Source organism: Amblyomma americanum, chromosome 2 (genome assembly GCF_052857255.1).
Source record: "Amblyomma americanum isolate KBUSLIRL-KWMA chromosome 2, ASM5285725v1, whole genome shotgun sequence".
Taxonomy (NCBI): Eukaryota; Metazoa; Arthropoda; class Arachnida; order Ixodida; family Ixodidae; genus Amblyomma; species Amblyomma americanum.
In genome coordinates this window covers 36,038,474-36,057,397 of record NC_135498.1, presented here as the reverse complement: position 1 = coordinate 36,057,397, position 18,924 = coordinate 36,038,474, and the positions used below count along the sequence as shown (strand labels likewise).

The 18,924-nt window shown below is 50.4% G+C and overlaps 1 non-coding gene across 1 annotated transcript; it reads left to right on the top strand.

Moving 5' to 3' along the window:
* The first annotated feature begins 14,571 nt into the window (after positions 1-14,571).
* On the top strand, positions 14,572-14,713 carry LOC144122253 (U4 spliceosomal RNA). Its single transcript, XR_013312864.1, has one exon. It is a non-coding gene; the product is annotated as a U4 spliceosomal RNA (small nuclear RNA).
* The last annotated feature ends 4,211 nt before the right edge of the window (positions 14,714-18,924 follow it).

Sequence of the window (18,924 nt, the reverse complement as noted above, 5' to 3'; positions counted from 1 at the left end):
AAAGAAAGCAAGGAAGAGGTGCCGTAGTGGAGGGCTCCGGAATAATTTCGACCACCTGGAGATCTTTAACGTGCACTGACGTCGCACAGCACACGGGCGCTTTTTGCGTTTCACCTCCATCGAAACGCGTTTGGGATCGAACCGGGATACTCCAGCTCTCGGGTCTGGTGCTGTCGGTGCGGAGCGCTTGGAAACAGCTGGTAGTGCTGCGAGCGCGATGGAGTCGTATCTGCTGGATTCCGACGGCGTCCTGCTGAGGTATATCCCCTCCGAGAATGACACAAGCCAGGCGTTGAAGGTGGTGATACCGCGAGTATTGAGAGCAGCACTGTTACGCTACTTTCACGACTCGTGCATCGCTGGGCATGCAAGCGGCCCCAAGACTTACACTAAGTTGTGTCGCTTTGCTACCTGGCTAGGCATGAAAAGGGACGCAACACGCTACGCCCGCTCGTGCCACGTGTCCCAGTGTGAAGCCCCGAGGCGGACGACCACCCGGCCTCATGCACCCGATTAACAGACAGACTCCCTGGCAAATCGCGGCGTGTGACATCATGGGACCGTATCCTATAGACACCGAGTAGGAGCAAGTTCCCGCTGGTGGTCACGGATCACTTCAGCGAGTTGGTTGAACTTTTCCCCCTTAGAAAGCTGACGGCACGAGTGTTCATGGAGAAGCTGATGGACGTATTCACCAGGATCGGTTTCCCAAAGCAGCTGATAACGGACAATGCGTCCTACTTCACTGCGAAGGTGTTCGTTTATTCGTGCGCTGCATTCGGCATTAAGCACAAGAAAACGACCACCTATCATGCTCAGTCGAACCCCACGGAACGAGTCAATCGCAACGTTAAGCACTTGCTTGTCGCGTACTCTGAGAGGCACAAAGATTGGGACTCCTATCTGCCAGAGATCGCGTTTGCTTTGCGCTCGACCGTTAACCTCTCGACTGGGTATGCGCCGTCTTCTCTCAATCTGGGTAGAGAGCTGCTAAATCCGATGGACCGGATTCTATCGGACAGCAGGAAGACGCCAGTCGCTTCGTCAGCACGAGCTGAATACGCGACGCAGCTGCGCGCTAAGATGACGGAGTCCTTACGCAAGGCTCGCCGCAACCTGAGCACCGCTAGGGCGCAGCAGAAAGCACAGTACGACCGCTCGCACCGGGATGTTCTCTACGAAGTGGGCGATCTTTTGTGCTTCGACGCCAGCACGTTCTCAGCGACGCTAGCAAACAGTTTGCGGCCGCCTTGGCGCCGAAATGGATCGGGCCCTTCCGCGTGCGAGAGAAACTTTCCTCGCTCGTTCACAGGCTCGAGGACTTGCGGTCGAAACCGACAGGCGGACCGGTGCACGTATGCGACCTGAAATGTTACGTGCAGCGAGATGAGTGGGTAGTGGACACAGCCCGACCCGCGCCGCAGTCGGATAACGAGCGCTGCGATCAGCCGGCGAACTCCGCGTCCCGCTGTAACTTGCGCCCTAGGCAGAAATAGAATCTGCCTGCGCAACCTCCCCGCCGCGGTGGCTCAGTGGTTAGAGCACTCGACTACTCATCCGGAGCTCCCGGGTTCGAACCCGACAGCGGCGGCTGCGTTTTTATGGAGGAAAAACGCTAAGGCGCCCGTGTGCTGTGCCATGTCAGTGCACGTTAAAGATCCCCAGGTGGTCGAAATTATTCCGGAGCCCTCCACTACGGCACCTCATTCTTCCTTTCTTCTTTCACTGCCTCCTTTACCCTTCCCTTAAGGCGCGGTTCAGGTGTCCAACGATATATGAGACAGATACTGCGCCATTTCCTTCCCCCCAAAACCAATTATTATTATTATTATTGCGCAACCTAAAGCCAGGGCGCGATCCGGCAGGCGGTCTCGTTGGGTGCATGGACGTACGGGCCGCTCGTGCCGATCAATGTTGCGTAAGACTGACTTGCGTTGCCCCTTATGACTCTCGTGAGGGTCGAACAGCCACGTAACACGCGCTGCGGGAGCTGGCTGCATATGTGTTGACCTTTTTCAGCGCAGATGGAAAAGAAGCAGGGCACATCAGAACGACACCGTTCCACTACCAATTACCAGCCACCATCCAGCTACGGCAACGCCCCGCGCCCAGGGCCCGACGCTACGCCCCGCCCACGACCTGCAGTCGCCACCATGCTGCAACCTGGCCACCCCGGCTACCTGCCACATCGCATCGGAGCTGCCCGCCTGCCGACTGTGCGCCACCGCCTGCCGGGGCCCCATTACCACCGCAACCCTGAGCCCTCTCCTGCTGACCAGGTATGCCGGGGCAGCCCAACCGTGGCATCAACTATGGACCTCCTTCACTCCGCGACGTCACGAAGATGCGGTGGCGCTGATGTTAGCAGCGACTTTCGCATGGTAGGCAAAACAGGTTCCGCTTGCCCGTGCCTACCGCAGCTGCCGCAGCTACCGGCGGCTGCTTCAAGCCTGTGCACTGCAGAAGCAGCATGTATTGACCAGCTGCGTCACTGCTGGATCCGCGTAGTAGCATAAAAAATATTAAATTAGCCTCGATAGGTTTCTCGCGCATAAATGCCGCATTCGGAAACTGGCTAACAGGCATTTGGCCACGGTAGTAAAGCGCGAAGTCTGGGAGTCGATAGGCACTGCCACTCAATGCACTTAATAGCATGCAAGTTACTGCGTTCATTCACCTGAACTTCAGGATAGTAGGATGATAATTGCTCAAGGAAAAAAAAGACATATGTAGCCGCACACGTACTTATCACCTTGAGCCGGAGTGCACGGGGCGCCGACAGGTTCACTCGCCCCCAAGGAATGCGTTTTTTTGTTAATAGCACACCATGTTTAAATGGCGCGTTTTGTGACATTTAATAGTTACTTGAAACTGTTTCTTGATATGACGACGTAATTATTTCATTCGAGTAGAAAGAAGTCTGGTAAGTTGTGTCAATCTTGCGCGGTCGCGTTGGTGTGCTTAGAATAGCGTACCTTAAGTGTGCTAAACGCCATATGCTTTTTCATTGCATCATGCATGTGTCATGTTTCATGAGGTAATACATGATCGCGAAGCTTGTTTGGAAAGAAGCAGCCGCAGGCGTGCTACTAACAGACACGTGGCGAGATTGAGAGGGGACGCGGCATGAAAAGTGTTTTCGTTATTCATGCATGCGATATGTAACTAAACTTGGTGCAAATATGAAATTCCTACGCTAGTTTCAGTCATTCCTTTTATTTATAACTATACCTGGCGCAGTTCTGGGTAATTATAATTAACACCGTCGTCAAGTCCCCCCAAGCTAGGTCTCAAATAATTGAGTAGATAGTGCGCAGTTTTTTTTTTTATGCCAGCATGTGCATAAAGCCCTGTTCTGTATGATGACGCGATTAGTTGTTTTTCTATATGATCAGTACTTATGCATGCATAGTTACATGAAAACGTTTCTTACAAAAAATAACTAACACAATACTGCACGTGTAGGGAAAAAAATCGAGAGATTTATTACGCTCCTCAACGTCTCAGGAATAGTTTGCGACAAATGGAATCATTTGATTTTCATGCGAATTACGAAGGTGAGTGATCCAGTCGCAGAAAATGTGAGAGGTCAGAAAACGAACCTTAAAGTTTATTCCCTCGTTTATGGCATCTTCGCTTTCGCTTTGGTCAAAGAAATGCGGCACTGAAATCAAAGAAATTACCTCACAATTTTTGACGACCACACTTCTAAAAAGCGTAATTTATAAATTTGTACTCAATATTTTGCTATAATTTTTCGTCACGAAACTAGACTTCAGGGCTAGGAAAGGAAATAATTCTAGAAATCAAAAATTTTCGCCAAATCGACCAGCTTAACAAGAGGACAAGTCGGCCTGGCTGGTGCGTGGTCATGCGGCTAAAAACAGCGCTAAGCGAGACAGGAGATCGGGGACACGACTCTGTCCCCACTTTTCGCGCAGCGCGACACGTACGTATGTCAGCAGACGCTGAGCGCACGTCTGCTCCGCCGAAACAAGGCCAGCACTTCCCCTCACTATTGTCCCGAAGTAAAATCATTCCGGCTAGTGCAGAGTGTCAAAACTTGTTTTATTCAATATGCCTAGCGCATAAATAAACGGCAGGAACGCTTTCTACATATTTACTACTAACCATATATACAATACACAGTGGCAAACTATTTCTCTTTATAGGCCGCACGTGGACAACGCGAGCTCGTGTACTTCGACAAATTACTAAGTTGGAAGCATCGACCATTGCTGTGATTCGCAGAAACTGGAAACGCGCCTACAAGCCTTGAAAACCCGCGCACAACACCTATCCGCGACGCCACTCCCCGACCTTTTGCCTACCACGAGCTCGTTAGCGACTGCAGCGCCACCTCGTTTGTTTACAAACATGCAGGAGGTCCATAGAAGCGCCGCATCCCTGGCCCCTGAACCCACCTGTCCCAGCACCTTAGGGCGGCGTAGCCATGCATGGACCTGACCTCCAAACCATCGCGACTGGCGCCAAGGAGGTGGTCGATCGAATTAACCGGAACGGCGCAGCCGCGTGCGCTCGGAAGACCGAGACGGGGAACAAGATGCCTTTCGACAGCGTCATCGTGCAGGAGGCCAAGCCTAAGGAGCGGAGCTGCTGACCGGCGGGGGCGTGGCGCGGCCGTCAACTGATGGGCCTGCGGGAGCCGAAGAACATCGAACCTCGATCCCTGGATGGCGGAGAGAATCAAGAATGTGGTGGTGGTGGCGGTAGTGGTTTATTTAAAATAACATAAAAGGAAGGTAAAAGATTTTTGCTAGCCCCGGCATCTGCCATCACGTGCGGCGGCACCTGAGCTGGGGCAGCGGAAGGAAAGGATAGCAGGCAGGTGGGAGAAATGAAATAAAAGAGGTGAGGGGACAGAAGAAAGACATGGGGGGAGGTAAATAGTACACTACATAAAATAGATATACACTGCATAAAAACATTAAAAGTGAACACTATAAATGCAAAATAAATATACTATATACATTATTTACACAAAGAGTCAAAAAGTCAGTTGTCTTCGCGGCGCGCGTGTGCTGATGACGGGAAACTCGGCAGTCAATGGTCACACGCGCCGCACTTTGCACACAACAGCTGGTGTGGGGCGCCCAGCTGTTAGAGCGTCCGAGGTAGCACACACGAAGCGTTCTGTCACAGCACTGTACTACCTGGCGCAGAACAGGCGGGACGTCAAGCCCGCCTGTTCGAGAAATACACACAGGCTCACCAAGGTTCGCTCGCGGGTGCGCGCACTGCCTTGCAGCCACAGGAGCGTCTCGAGCGAGTCCGGGAAGATGCCCAGCGCTCTGTAGGCCGCGAGCATATCGAAGTAATGTTGTCCCTGTTTCTGTGTTCGGGAGGCTTCTTAAGGAGGGGAGGATGTGGGATACAATGGCATCCCCCCTCGTCCCCGCGGCAGCGGCGATCGTGACTTCCACGTGCGCGCTGGCCACCAGAAATGTGGAGAGAAGGCACCTCTGCTCATTTCCGCCCCAGCACTGACGTGACGTCACGGCAGCGCGCTGCCTTCTGCGGAGAGGGTTGCATGCCTGAGCTTGACGGCAACGATTTGCTGCTAGGGGGGCAATGACCGAGGGGATAAAAGGGGGGAACGCGCGGCGGGAAGCGACTCTCGCTGCCGGACCTGACCTAAGTGCCCCACGGACCCCTTTCGCTGCCCGCCGGCCTTCGGACACCAACGCCAGACGACGTCAACGACCTGGTGAGCTGCTGAACATCTACTATTTTGCGGATAGGACATTCTTCCGCAGTGTGCTTTACCTCGCGTTAGGATAATAAACTGTTTCCTAGCGTGCCCTGCCGTGGCTGCGACTCTGCGCCACGGGTTGGGGAAACGTGTTGCGTACTTGAATAACGCCTGCGTGTAGCTGGCACGGAAGCTCGCCTTCCCGGCCGGCTGGACGCAGAGTGACCCCACAAACTACTGATGTCTTTGAAAGCTACATCAAGCCCGCTGGGCAGCAGCCACTCACATAAACGCACAACAATGCGCACTGTTCGAGCGCCCTATACAGATGCGTAGACGACTGTACCAATGACTCAGCTAATAGCGCGACGTATGGCGCCTCGAATCATTGCAAGCTGTGCGGGGCCATCTTTATACTCATAAAAACTGGCCGAATTTCGTCTATATTAGTAGAACTCTCGGCCAGCGCGAAAACACGTCACTACAGAAAGGAAGAACACGGACACAGCGCTAAAAGTCCCGTGTTTTCGCACGGTTTTTTTTTCCAGTATCATAAACCAGCTAGCCAAACAATCGTCCCTTTTGAGGTCATGGATAACTCGACCGTACACTCGACTCTCCGCAAAAACAATACTCCTCCCTTTTCTCGCCCACTGTGTAAAAAAGCCTATTTGAAAAGGCCCGTTGCCGCTTGAGCACCGAAGCGAGATCTTTTATATCGCGGTTTCAACTGATTTTTGTAGCGAGGATGGCCAATTAAATGTATTCTGGCCTTTGCTGATGTTACGAGAGGGGTTTTCATCAGCAACAAAAAAAGTGACAATTCTTGCTGCATCTCTTTTCGACGTTGCTGTTGTTAACAGATGTATACGTGCTGGAGCAACACTGGGGTCTACGTGCTACAGCACTGCGGATTATTTTCGATAATCCAGGATTCCGTGGACCAAAATTTCCGCACGCCATCTTTTATCTGTCTTTGATTTTATGGTTTGTGGGGGTTTAACGTCCCAAAGCAACTCAGGCTATGAGAGACGCCGTAGTGGAGGGCTCCGGAATAATTTCGACCACCTGGGGATCTTTACCGTGCACTGACATCGCACAGCACACGGGGCTTTGCTTTTGTTGCGATGGTCACACTGATGACCGAATTCTAGCAATAGCTCGAAAACGTTTGGATTTTGTTCAGAAATTAAAACGATGTTTTTAGCTGGAACATAATATGAATAAATAAATAAATTAGAAAAAGAATGACGGTTTTCTCGCCAGCTGTCGGTGTGTTAGCGAAACCAATTAACGAAGCCGGATTATCCGTCTGCGCGTGCGAAATAATTCAGCGAATGTGTTATTTTCCGAACAGATTAAAGCCAGCAGTCGCGAGGGCGCATTTTTCGCATTCTTGCCGCATACACCACAATACTGTAAGCAGCAGCCGTCTTTGACAGTCGCGTAGCAATTCAGAGAGCGATTCCGTTGTCCGTGCTTTTTCTATCGGGGGTGGCCTGCTTGGACGTTTGTTCATGGAAGAACCTAAGCTGACGCAGGCACTCTGACAATGATACGTGTGTATATAGTTTTTATAAGAATAAACATGCAAAACCATGCGTGTTTTTTTTTTTTTGAACTCCGAAAAGGAAAATGAGCAGAAATCGCACCTCTAATCTTACCAGTTTTAGTGTAAAGCGCCCGAATTTGGGGGCTGCGTTCACAACCGCCCCAGAGAAGTGTATGCTTTCACAACGTTTGCTTTTTCAAGTGCCATTTAAAAACACGTCGATTTGATTTATGCAACTACCATCCTTGGGGTAGCCGATTATAAAGCGCCCACTTTTCTGTGGCTAGGAACCACGATTCTTGTCGAGCTTAATTACTTCATTCGGAAGTTGGTCGAACTTCGAGCTGAAGTCTAATTGACCTCGGTGGAATGAAAAAAACACTTGTGTGCTGTCGGTCCCCTTCGACCACGTCGAGGGCATAATTCCAAAAGATGATAGGCTGTCAGTAATCATGCTGGCTATTCAAAAATTGTGATGGGGAGTTCTCTCGCACCGGTACGGAGTACCGAAGGGTCTTTCTACGGACTACAATGTGTACATTCTTCTGTTTTTTTTCTTTTTAAAAAGTGTGGCTTTGTAGGCGCCTGTCACCGAGTGCACCACACCGTAGGAGTGCAATGATCAGTACTTCGATTAGTAACTTTTTCAAAAGGCAAAGGCGTGTCTACATCGCTGCCCCGATGCAGCGATAATAATAATAATAATAATTGGCTTTTTGGGAGAAGGACATGGCGCAGTATCTGTCTCATATATCGTTGGACACCTGAACCGCGCCGTAAGGCAAGGGATAAAGGATGGAGTGAAAGAAGAAAGGAAGAAAGAGGTGCCGTAGTGGAGGGCTCCGGAATAATTTCGTCCACCTAGGGATCTTTAACGTGCACTGACATCGCACAGCACATGGGCGCCTTAGCGTTTTTCCTCCATAAAAACGCCGCCGCCGCGGTCGGGTTCGAACCCGGGAACTCCGGATCAGTAGTCGAGCGCCCTAACCACTGAGCCACCGCGGCGGGTTATGATACTTAGTATTACGTTATATCAGCACAGCTACTGTAAGCGATTTCTGCGATTGAATAAAATTTTGGTTGTTATTTAGACTTGTTTTTATGCTAGTTGAAGCATTGAAGCGCAATCGACAGCTGTATCTTAATTTTCGGTTCTGTATATATCGACAGCTTTTGAAATCAACCGCACCTCGGCGTTGCCGGCGCAGTGCTTTTGTGCGGACCAGAAGTTTCAAAACCAATTTTTAAAATGGAAATTGGGTGCTTCACAGGCCGCGCCGTGAAGGAATAAAAGATGAAGGAGGGAATGAAAGACGGAAGAGAGAAAGAAGTGCCGCTGCCGAGGACTCTGGAATAATTTCTGCCACCTCCAGGACTAAATTTTTAGTTTGAAAGCACTACTTCACGGGGTGAAACTCAACGCATAATCTTGTGTCGTCCATGACCTTGAGGGTGCAGAAATAAAATACATATTGTCGTGACTGGGTTTCGAACCCGCGCCAGCGCGAACAGTTCAGCTTCGCTGGACACTGCGCTATCACTGCAGCCTGTAACCTGTAGTGCTAAAGTGCAACACTCTCTCACGCTGTGCATTGCACATCGTCGTCTTCATCAACTTTCATATTCGGAGCGAAGAAATCAGGTCAGGTTAACCTGAGTCTAATATCGTCGCCAGCCAGGCTAAACACATGCCTGTTGTTGTTGCAACTGCAGGAAGAATGAAATGGAAAGTGCACGGGTCTGCCCACTGGCTGAAGCTGAGCCACAATCGCTACCTCGTGTTGAAAGTATGAGAGATAAAAGAGATGTGAGAGGAAATATTAAAAGAAAGGACGCGCGTCGCAGCAACCGCGTCATCTCAAGCGACGACGACGATTTAGCCACAGATACCCCCGGTGACAAGGAGCCCTCGCTACATGTGCGAGAGAACCTATATCCCAGTCCCGTAAGGCCAGAAAGCTGCCCCTCCCACATGCCTTCGCATCTCTACTCTGTTTAAATATGAAACCTGTGGAAATACGGGGGGACCAGCCTTCCGCCCCGCCCGCACTCCCACTCCACGGATGCAGCGTTCCCCCCGCTCGCTAACCGTGGAGGGGTTCGTGCTCGGGGGAAACAAAGAGAGGGGACGACAAAGCGTTAACACTCATATGCTATTTATTACACTTGCAATTAATACAGAGAGCAGGCCAGCTAGCTACAAAACTTCAACGAGGCATTCCTCGGAAATAGGCTACGTAAGAAGGGCTTCCGACTTACCGGCTGGGGCAGGGGCGCGACTTCGGAAGTATCGGCGGCGAACATTTGTATGCGCCAACAATGGCGGCCGGGTTTTCCCGTGAGCGCCGCATTCTTGGGGCAGGGCCAATCCCCGAGCATTTGCCGGGAAGGTGCCGAGAGCGCGCGTTTGCTGCGCGCACTTCGCTGCTGCCTGGATCCAGAAGTCCAGCGGCAAGGCACAACGGATCCCCGTGCGCCGGCCGCGGAAGGTGACGAGAGCGTGCCGCTGCAACCGCTCGTGACGCTGGCCGGAGCCCGAAAAGACCCTGTCCGGTCCCGCAGAATTCCGCGTAACCTACGAGGTGGCGCTCCCGGCGCCGTTCTCTTTCCCCCTTCAGGGAGACTTCCCTCCTCGTCCAGCCGGTGATGTCCTGACGCATACCGATGGAGATGGTCGGCCGCGTCGAAATGGAGGGGCGAAACAGGTTTCCACAAACCTTACCATTTTTTTTCGAAGCCAATTTTCAATGCGCGCGCAGCGATGTGCAGCGGAGAGGGTCACACCGTCCACTCGCCGTAAACAGCGCCAGCGCCATCCATCGGAACCGGTGTGAAACGCTTGGTCACGTGACCTTGAGACGGTCACGCGTAGCTTTTTTTGGGAATGACGAAGGTATAGCTCACGCTCTAGAACCACGCTGCGGTCACTATAGGCAACAAACAGACGGGATCATCAAGACGACACGCGTGTCACGTTTCTTTTGTGCATACTCGATCACTTCGCTTCTGCGGTGTACTGGCTGCTCATGAGCCTGTCGGATGGATTAATGGAAACAACTTTAATTAGAAAAAAGGAAAGAAAAAATCTTCCAGGGTGGTCTCCTACAGGTCCAGGAGTCCACGGGCTTGTGCCTCACATAAGGCCCGATCCACCAGCCATTTCTGGCCGGCGGGTGGAGCGGTCCGTAAAGCAGCCCCCCAGGAAGAATGAGTGGGATTGGGGATGGGGGTACTGCCTGTGGGGAAGGATATTCCCAAAGGTAGTGAAAAAGTGTGGATCTGGGCACGCCACAGGTGTTACTATGAGGAGGAAAGGTGGGGTGAAAGCACGAGAGACGGTAGGGTGAAATAAAGCAGCCCGTCTGTAGTTGTCGCCATGTGGCGCTGGATAAGGGCGACAAAGTACTGTGGGGTGGTGGTAATGTTATGCGGCTGAGTTTGTAGAATGCGGTGATTTGATGATATGTATAAAGGACCGATGGGGCCTCCTGCGTAGGGTTGGGTGCCTGATCGTCCGGGGTCCGGGAGGAGAGTTCTCGGGACAGCGCATGAACGTGCTCATTACCGGGGATCGAGGCATGCCACGACAGAGTATGCCATGATCCACGACAGAGTAACCGTTCGGTCGAGAGAGGTGGCTGTGGCAAGCATACGGTGTGTGGCCGGCGTCGCCACGCCCGTTAGGTAGTGGCGGTACGCGGCCTGGGAATCTGTGCAAATTTTGGTTAGCTTGTCGGCCTGTACGGAACGAAACGAATTTTATTTCATGGACGACGCAACGATAGCGCATGTCATTAACGCGACCGCTTGATGGAAGCTGAGCATGCAGGGACAGTTGTGATGGGTATCAGCGGTCTGCCAACCTCAGCGCTGCCGCACGTTCACTACGTTGGAGCTTCAGAATGTGGAGAAGGATGATAACTTTGCATTCGCATACACGCGTGCACGTTTTACGAAAAGAGTAAAGTGGAGAACAGCCGTGCCGCGATGGCTAAGTGGTTACGGCGTCCGGCTACTGAGCCGATGTGCCCGGGTTCGAAACTGACCGCGGCTGCCGCGTATGGATGGAGGCGAAACGCAAAAATGCGCCCGAGTGCTGTGCGATGTCAGTGCACGTTAAAGATCCCCAGGTGGTCGAAATTATTCCGAACCCCTCCACTACGGCACCTCTTTCTTCTTTCACTCCCTCCTTTATCCCTCCCCTTATGGCGCGGTTCAGGTGTCCACCGAGATATATGTGACACAGTTACTGCATCAGTTCCTTTCTTCAAAACCAATTTTCAATTTTTAAATACTACCCGCCGCGGTGCCTCAGTGGTTAGGGCGCTCGGCTACTTATCCGGAGTTCCCGGGTTCGAACCCGACCACGGCGGCTGCGTTTTTATGGAGGAAAAACGCCAAGGCGCCCGTGTGCTGTGCGATGTCAGTGCACGTTAAAGATCCCCAGGTGGTCGAAATTATTCCGGAGCCCTCCACTACGGTTCCTCTTTCTTCCTTTCTTCTTTCACTCCCTCCTTTATCCCTTCCCTTACGGCGCGGTTCAGGTGTCCAGCGATATATGAGACGGATACTGCGCCATTTCCTTTCCCCAAAAACCAATTATTATTATTATTTTTAATACTCGAAACATGGCCACCGAGATCACGGAAATATCTTGGAGGCCATGCTCGAGTATAACTTTCATTGTAGCCGCATGGACGCGTGCATGTCTTGATTTGATTTGATTTATGGGTCTGTAACGTCCCAAAGCGACTCAGGCTATGAGGGACGCCGTAGTGAAGGGCTCCGGAAATTTCGACCACCTGGGGTTCTTTAACTTGCACTGACGTCGCACAGTACACGGGCCTCTAGAATTTCGCCTCCATCGAAATTCGACCGCCGCGGCCGGGATCGAGAGTGCATGTTTAGCGAAAGGAGTAAATTAAAGAACAACAAAATAGTTGCGCTTTAACTACTACTGAGCCTGGTTAGAAAATGAAAGCGACTTGGCGTCTGTAACGTTGAGTGCGTTCCGCAAACTGGATAGGCAGCGCGCACACCCTGGCAGGTGGCAGTTAAATTAATGATTGTTGGCGAGAGGTTGGTCGCCCAATGAACGCTGCGGCCTATTCTACCGCCCTCTACCAGCGAATTGAAAGCTCAAGGAACAAAGGTAAAAGGTCAAGTGGTGCGATTCCATGGTGGACGACATATGGTAAGGCCATTAGCCATACTTAAGCTCTGGTTCTCTTGAAGTTTAACCGGTCACGCATGGTGAAATCGGCTTTACCGAGCGTATATAGTGAAGCTTTCGCTCCAGAAGGCGCCTTTCTTTTTCTCGCATGCTTCTTTCCCTCCTTCCTTGTACACTTCCTTCACAATGTGGTTTAAGTGTCCACTGGTATCTTTCTTCCTTCTTTTTTGCATTCCTTCACGCCTTCCTTGACTCACATTTCAGCTGCTGCTAAATTAGTGGGACAGTTACTGTGTCAGTCCTTTCCTCAAAATTAACTTTTTTTTCTACTTGGAGACAATTACAGACAGGTTTTTACCCAAACCTACTAATACTAAACAGAATGCACCCTACGATATACGCGGACAAATGTCCCTGGTGCGACGAAAAACCTGCACTATATCACATCACATGGGCCTGTCAAAACATACACGTGGTTCCCAAAATACAAAAAAACGAGTGCGGAGCAATGGGAGGCTCTGCTGTCCAACGACCGCTGTGGAGACCAACAAGGTCTCTTACAGCGATCTCAACGGGCGGCAGTGGCCAGCGGAGCCCTGCACTGAGAGCAACCGTCCATTGAATAAAAGTGGACGAGCTCGACACAGAACACTCCTGAGGATGCAACCAAGGAGAGAACATCTCTGAAGATGCCCCAAAATAATAATTGGTTTTTTGGGGAAAGGAAATGGCGCAGTATCTGTCTCATATATCGTTGGACACCTGAACCGCGCCGTAAGGGAAGGGATAAAGGAGGGAGTGAAAGAAGAAAGGAAGAATAGGTGCCGTAGTCGAGGGCTCCGGAATAATTTCGACCACCTGAGGATCTTTAACGTGCACTGACATCGCACAGCACACGGCCGCCTTAGCGTTTTTCCTCCATAAAAACGGAGCCGCCGCGGTCGGGTTCGAACCCGGGAACTCCGGATCAGTAGTCCAGTCGGGTTCGAACCCGGGAACTCCGGATCAGTAGTCGAGTGCCCCAAAACCACAGAGTGCAAAATTTGGAGGACGCTTAAGCTTCGTCTTTAAGAGTGAGACGCGACAGCTTGTTGCAGCGCCGCCAAGAGCTCAGGGAACGCCAACGCCCGTTCGGTGCGACGCGTGGCCCGTTGTAGAATTTAAGGAAAGGACGCCTGTCTCACATATCGCGGTGAACACCCGAACCGGGCCATAAGGGAAGAAATTGAAATGAAAATTTATTTTAAGGAAAGGATATCACGCCCGTCACAATTCTCGCTGGACACCCGTAACGGGCCACGCGTCGCGCCGAACGGGCGATGGCGTTCCGTGTACCCTTCGGCAACGCGGCGACACGCTGTCGCGTCTCACTCTTGAAAACGAATCTTAAGCGTCCTCCAATTGTTTCGCTCACGGCCAATGACGCCGCCGACCCCGGCTTTTCTGCGACACGAGCTCCTTACCGCTGCCGCGATAATAGTTTTCTCCTCTTCCTGAGGACCTCCACCGAGAAGTGAGGAAAGAAAGAAAATTGTGAAATGGTTCACGATTCGCGAGTGCGAAATCAAAGTTCGACTACTGATCCGGAGTTCCCGGGTTCGAACCCGACCGCGGCGGCTGCGTTTTTATGGAGGAAAAACGCTAAGGCGCCCGTGTGCTGTGCGATGTCAGTGCACGTTAAAGATCCCCAGGTGGTCGAAATTATTCCGAAGCCCTCCACTACGGCATCTAATTCTTCCTTTCTTCTTTCACTCCCTCTCTTATCCCTTCCCTTACGGCGCGGTTCAGGTGTCCAACGATATATGAGACATACTGCGCCATTTCCTTTCCCCAAAAAACCAATTTTTATTAAAGGAAGAGCGTCAGCAGCTGGAAACGTCATTCGTGTGGTGCGTAGACTGTGCACAGATTTGTTTGCAGAGTACTGCAGCTTAACTATGAAAATTTTCTTCTACTGCGTTATTTTGACTAAACATTTTTTGCAAGCGGACTGTAATAACCGTTTCGTGCGGACCTCATCTCTTTATTTCAAGGAGTATGAGTGTTTCGATTGTTGACGATATGCACTTAACCTATCCATGTCAGAGGCACGGCGAGAAAGACGTCTTGGCACACTGGGTGTGAAAGGTCAGCTTTGCGCAGAGGCAGTGTCGCATCCCATGAAGTCTCGACTGAGGAGCGACTATTGCTAGTTGAAAACTTTTCCAACTGCCCGCCTGGACGACGTGAAACACCGTCGGCCGAGGCAATTTTTGGTTGGCCCCCCCGGGGCCTCAGAACCCAATACAAAGAAAGACACACACACACTTAAGTTTTCGCATCTGAGCTCCTTGCACACCAGCTGCATTTCGGTAGATGCGCAGATGTGCGGAGGGTACTCGGAAGGTAGGAAGTGCTCCGAACTTCTCCGTTAGGTTCAATTCCCCGCTAGAAGGTCAGTAGGCACCTGAATGGCGGTTATACTGTTGACGTCACAGGGGGATTTTTCGGAGCACTGCTGCATGCTTTGCGGACCGGCCTGAGATAAGGCCATGTAAGTATCAGTCATCCCGTTCTTCTTCATGGTCGGGTTCAACACCATGTAAGCGTACCTACAAGTGCGCCTAGCAGGTCCACTCTACAAACCTAGGCCTTAGTTGTTTGCGGCGTCGGCGTATCTCTCGTGACAGCATTTTGACGCGTCTAGAATCGTAATGTATTATCAAACCAGCCCTGTTCCGCCCATCTACTCAGCGCTTAATACTGTGCTGGCAATAAAGCGATATCCTCTCCCTTCGTCGACTGACCAACGCCAGATAAACCCGAGCTCGTTATTTGTATTCTCGGTCGGGGCCGATTTCCCCGACGACGAAAGGAACAATCATCTGATCCTTGAGACTGAACGCGGATTAGTGCGTCAATGGAGGATCGAAGTACTCGTCGACAGCTGAGTCGTTGGCGTTCTTTCGTCACGTTGATCGAGTATGACGAATGACGACTAAGCTATAATGGCGTGCGGGAATCGCGAAGTGGGTGAGCGGTATTTTTTTCTTTTCTTTTCTTTTGTCTGCGTAGCTCGTTGTTATCGCTCCGGGTCTTGTGCGGTAATCACGACAAACTCGTGGGAGAGTTAGGAGCAACAAAGTTGCCCGCGCGCGCTGCGGCATCTGAGCTCGACAGGTCACACGAAGCAATCATCTCGCAAGCAGTGACCTCTGGCCGATTATTTTCCCGGATCATTTATAGCTCTCCCTGTACCTCTTCCATCACCGTCGTCGCTTCTTATTACATTTCTACATTGGTAGGCAGCTACGAGAAGAAAAAAAACATATCAAAGAAGCCAAGGGGAAAGGGCGCAATTACGAGCAGCAAATCATAGCGTCTCCTCATGTAGGCGTTGTCGATTTCGGGCGAAGGATCAGTTGCTCGGTGCAAACAAAACACACCATTTGCAAGCCACATCATACTGCAATGACTCCATCCGGATATATAGGGTTAAACCTATAGTATATAAAAACAGCACATTCTACGGTCGTAACCTAAGAACCGGAGAATGACGGTGTTTCCACTTCTTGCGTCAGCAATGATTAGTACGGCGAAATAAATGAGTAAGATGAAATTGGTATTTAAATTTATACCATCATCTATCGCAGTACAGGGGAAACGCTACAGGCGCGGACAAGAAATTGGGGTACCTGAAATAGGGAACCTGAAACGCAGCCGCCGCGGTAGTGTTCGAACACTACCGCGGCGGCTGCGTTTTTATGGAGGAAAAACGCTAAGGCCCCCGTGTGCTGTGCGATGTCAGTGCACGTTAAAAATCCCCAGGTGGTCGAAATTATTCCGGAGCCCTCCACTACGGCACCTCTCTCTTCCTTTCTTCTTTCACTCCCTCCCTTATCCCTTCCCATACGGCGTGGTTCAGGTGTCCAACGATATATGAGACAGATACTGCCCCGCCGCGGTGGCTCAGTGGTTAGGGCGCTCGACTACTGATCCGGACCGCGGCGGCTGCGTTTTTATGGAGGAAAAACGCTAAGGCGCCCGTGTGCTGTGCGATGTCAGTGCACGTTAAAGATCCCCAGGTGGTCGAAATTATTCCGGAGCCCTCCACTACGGAACCTATTATCCTTTCTTCTTTCACTCCCTCCTTTATCCCTTCCCTTACGGCGCGGTTCAGGTGTCCAACGATATATGAGACAGATACTGCGCCATTTCCTTTCCCCAAAAAACCAATTATACTGCGCCATTTCCTTTCCCCCAAAACCAATTATTATTATTAACTTGGGGAACCTTGGTGGCTGTAGGACAGAACCGCGAAGAACTGTGGTTGGTCGCATATTTTTTTTTATTCGAGAAGTGTGCCATGAGGCACCTGCATGCAGGTTAGCGCATTAAACGGAATAATAAAAAAAACTTTGAGGTCACTGCGGCCACCCGCATTGGAGAAATGCGAACGCATTGCGCTGGTTCTATGTGTAGACATGTAGTGAGCGAATGTGACGTCATGGAATTTTCTAGAACGCGGGTTTTTTCCCGCGACGCCAGTACGCGTTCCATGACGTCGTCGCGTGACGTCTATGTGCTATGTTGACTTCCGTGACTATTGACGTGTAAGTGTAATTTTCACGTTTATTCAATTAACTCATTACAATTCATCAACCGAATTGTTCCCGCAGAAAGATCTCTTCACGCACAATTTAACACAGTCAAACTTTTACACAGAACGAAGTAAGCGTGCGGACAAGTTTTGCGGACGTGAAACACGGAATAGCCTTGTAATTTTTTCGAATAAATAAATAAATAAACAAACAAAATAAATAAATAAATAGAAACAGGCGCATTTCTCATAAGTACAAAAGTGGAGGCGTCATGTAGAACACATTTTCGAAGAAGGTGATGCTGTGCAGTGACATCCGCAACTATGTGAATTTCCGAACACGTGTCCAACGATATATGAGACAGATACTGCGCCATTACCTTTCCCCAAAAAATCAATTATTATTATTAACACGCCCACATGAGAAGCTGCTATACGTAACGCGGTTTCCCTTACGTGAAATCGCTGTGGCCTGTGAGGTGTGAGCAGGAACGCTTACGATCTCGTCTCGAAAAAAAAGCTTGACTCGTGTTGGAACGGGCCGCACCTGTGATTTCTTGCCAGACAGCGGCTTCCGATGCCAGATATATTCCAAACAGGCAGGCGTGATTAACAAACAGAACACACCATTTAAGATGTGACTTTTTTTAGAAACACATACAGGATGCGTCTAAAGTTGCGGCAAGCTTCCGTGCTGTGATGAGGAAGGAAAATTTTCAACGGCGTGAATTTATCTTCAGTGTTTTCTGAAATAAGTATAAGTAAACACATTAATGTACGTTACGCATAAGCAGTTAGGAACAGCTTAGGGTTTCATTATCACAATTGATGCACCGCAGGAGGGCGGCTGATTACACCCAACAAAGGAGTAAAATAAGCTGGCTGGCCCTATGAAACTCCCTTCTCGTTGCCGTGTTCCACCGTGGCCTGTTTGCAAGCGCACCAGACTCCCTTGCATCCTGTACATAAAACCAGTTTTCTTAATGAGATGCGCATTCGATAATACTCATTTGCAAAATGCTTGCACTCATATAACCTAGTAATTTCCATAAGCACCTTAGGCCTTAAGCCGTGGTATTCTTAAGACTACCCCTTTAAACGCGTTCAACAAGATTATGAAACGCGTTAAGTCGCCAAAGACAGCCCTGTTTATCGCGGTAAGAATTTAGCGGCGAAATTCCTATGCAACCTTTCGCCTCAAAAGGCTTGAGCGACCAGTAATGCTCTATGTGAAAACTAAAATCTCACCGTCTTGAAGGCTTTGTACTCGTGTTGTAAACATTGTTGCAAATCCCATTTTGCAAGTTGGGCTCTGCTACATGGACAGCTGCTTCTTAGGTCTTGTTGCGATGTTTTGTTGATAACAGACTAACAACTGGGTTCGATACGTAGTTTGAACGTGGTAACCGACCGCGGCGGCTGCGTTTTTATGGAGGAAAAACGCTAAGGCGCCCGTGTGCTGTGCGATGTCAGTGCACGTTAAAGATCCCCAGGTGGTTGAAATTATTCCGGAGCCCTCCACTACGGCACCTCCTTCTTCCTTTCCTCTTTCACTCCCTCCCTTGTTCCTTTTCTTACGGCGCGGTTCAGGTGTCCAACAATATACGAGACAGATACTGCACCATTTCCTTTCCCCAAAAAACCTGTCTGGGCCAATTTGTTCATATCGAGTACTTAGGCAAAGACAGAGAAGAAAAGGAAGAAGAGGTAGGGTTAACTAGGTTAGCCCGCAATAAAAGAAACTGCACAAAGACTGACGTGGACAGAAATAAAGCGCAAACAAGAAGAAAGGCAGGTTCTGTTCCTTTTTCGCTATTATTCCTCGCCGATTCTCAAGTAGACGTGAGGGCGCACACACAGCGTGAAAAGATCTTCGAGCTTTGGTGTCAAATTTTCCAGCATCC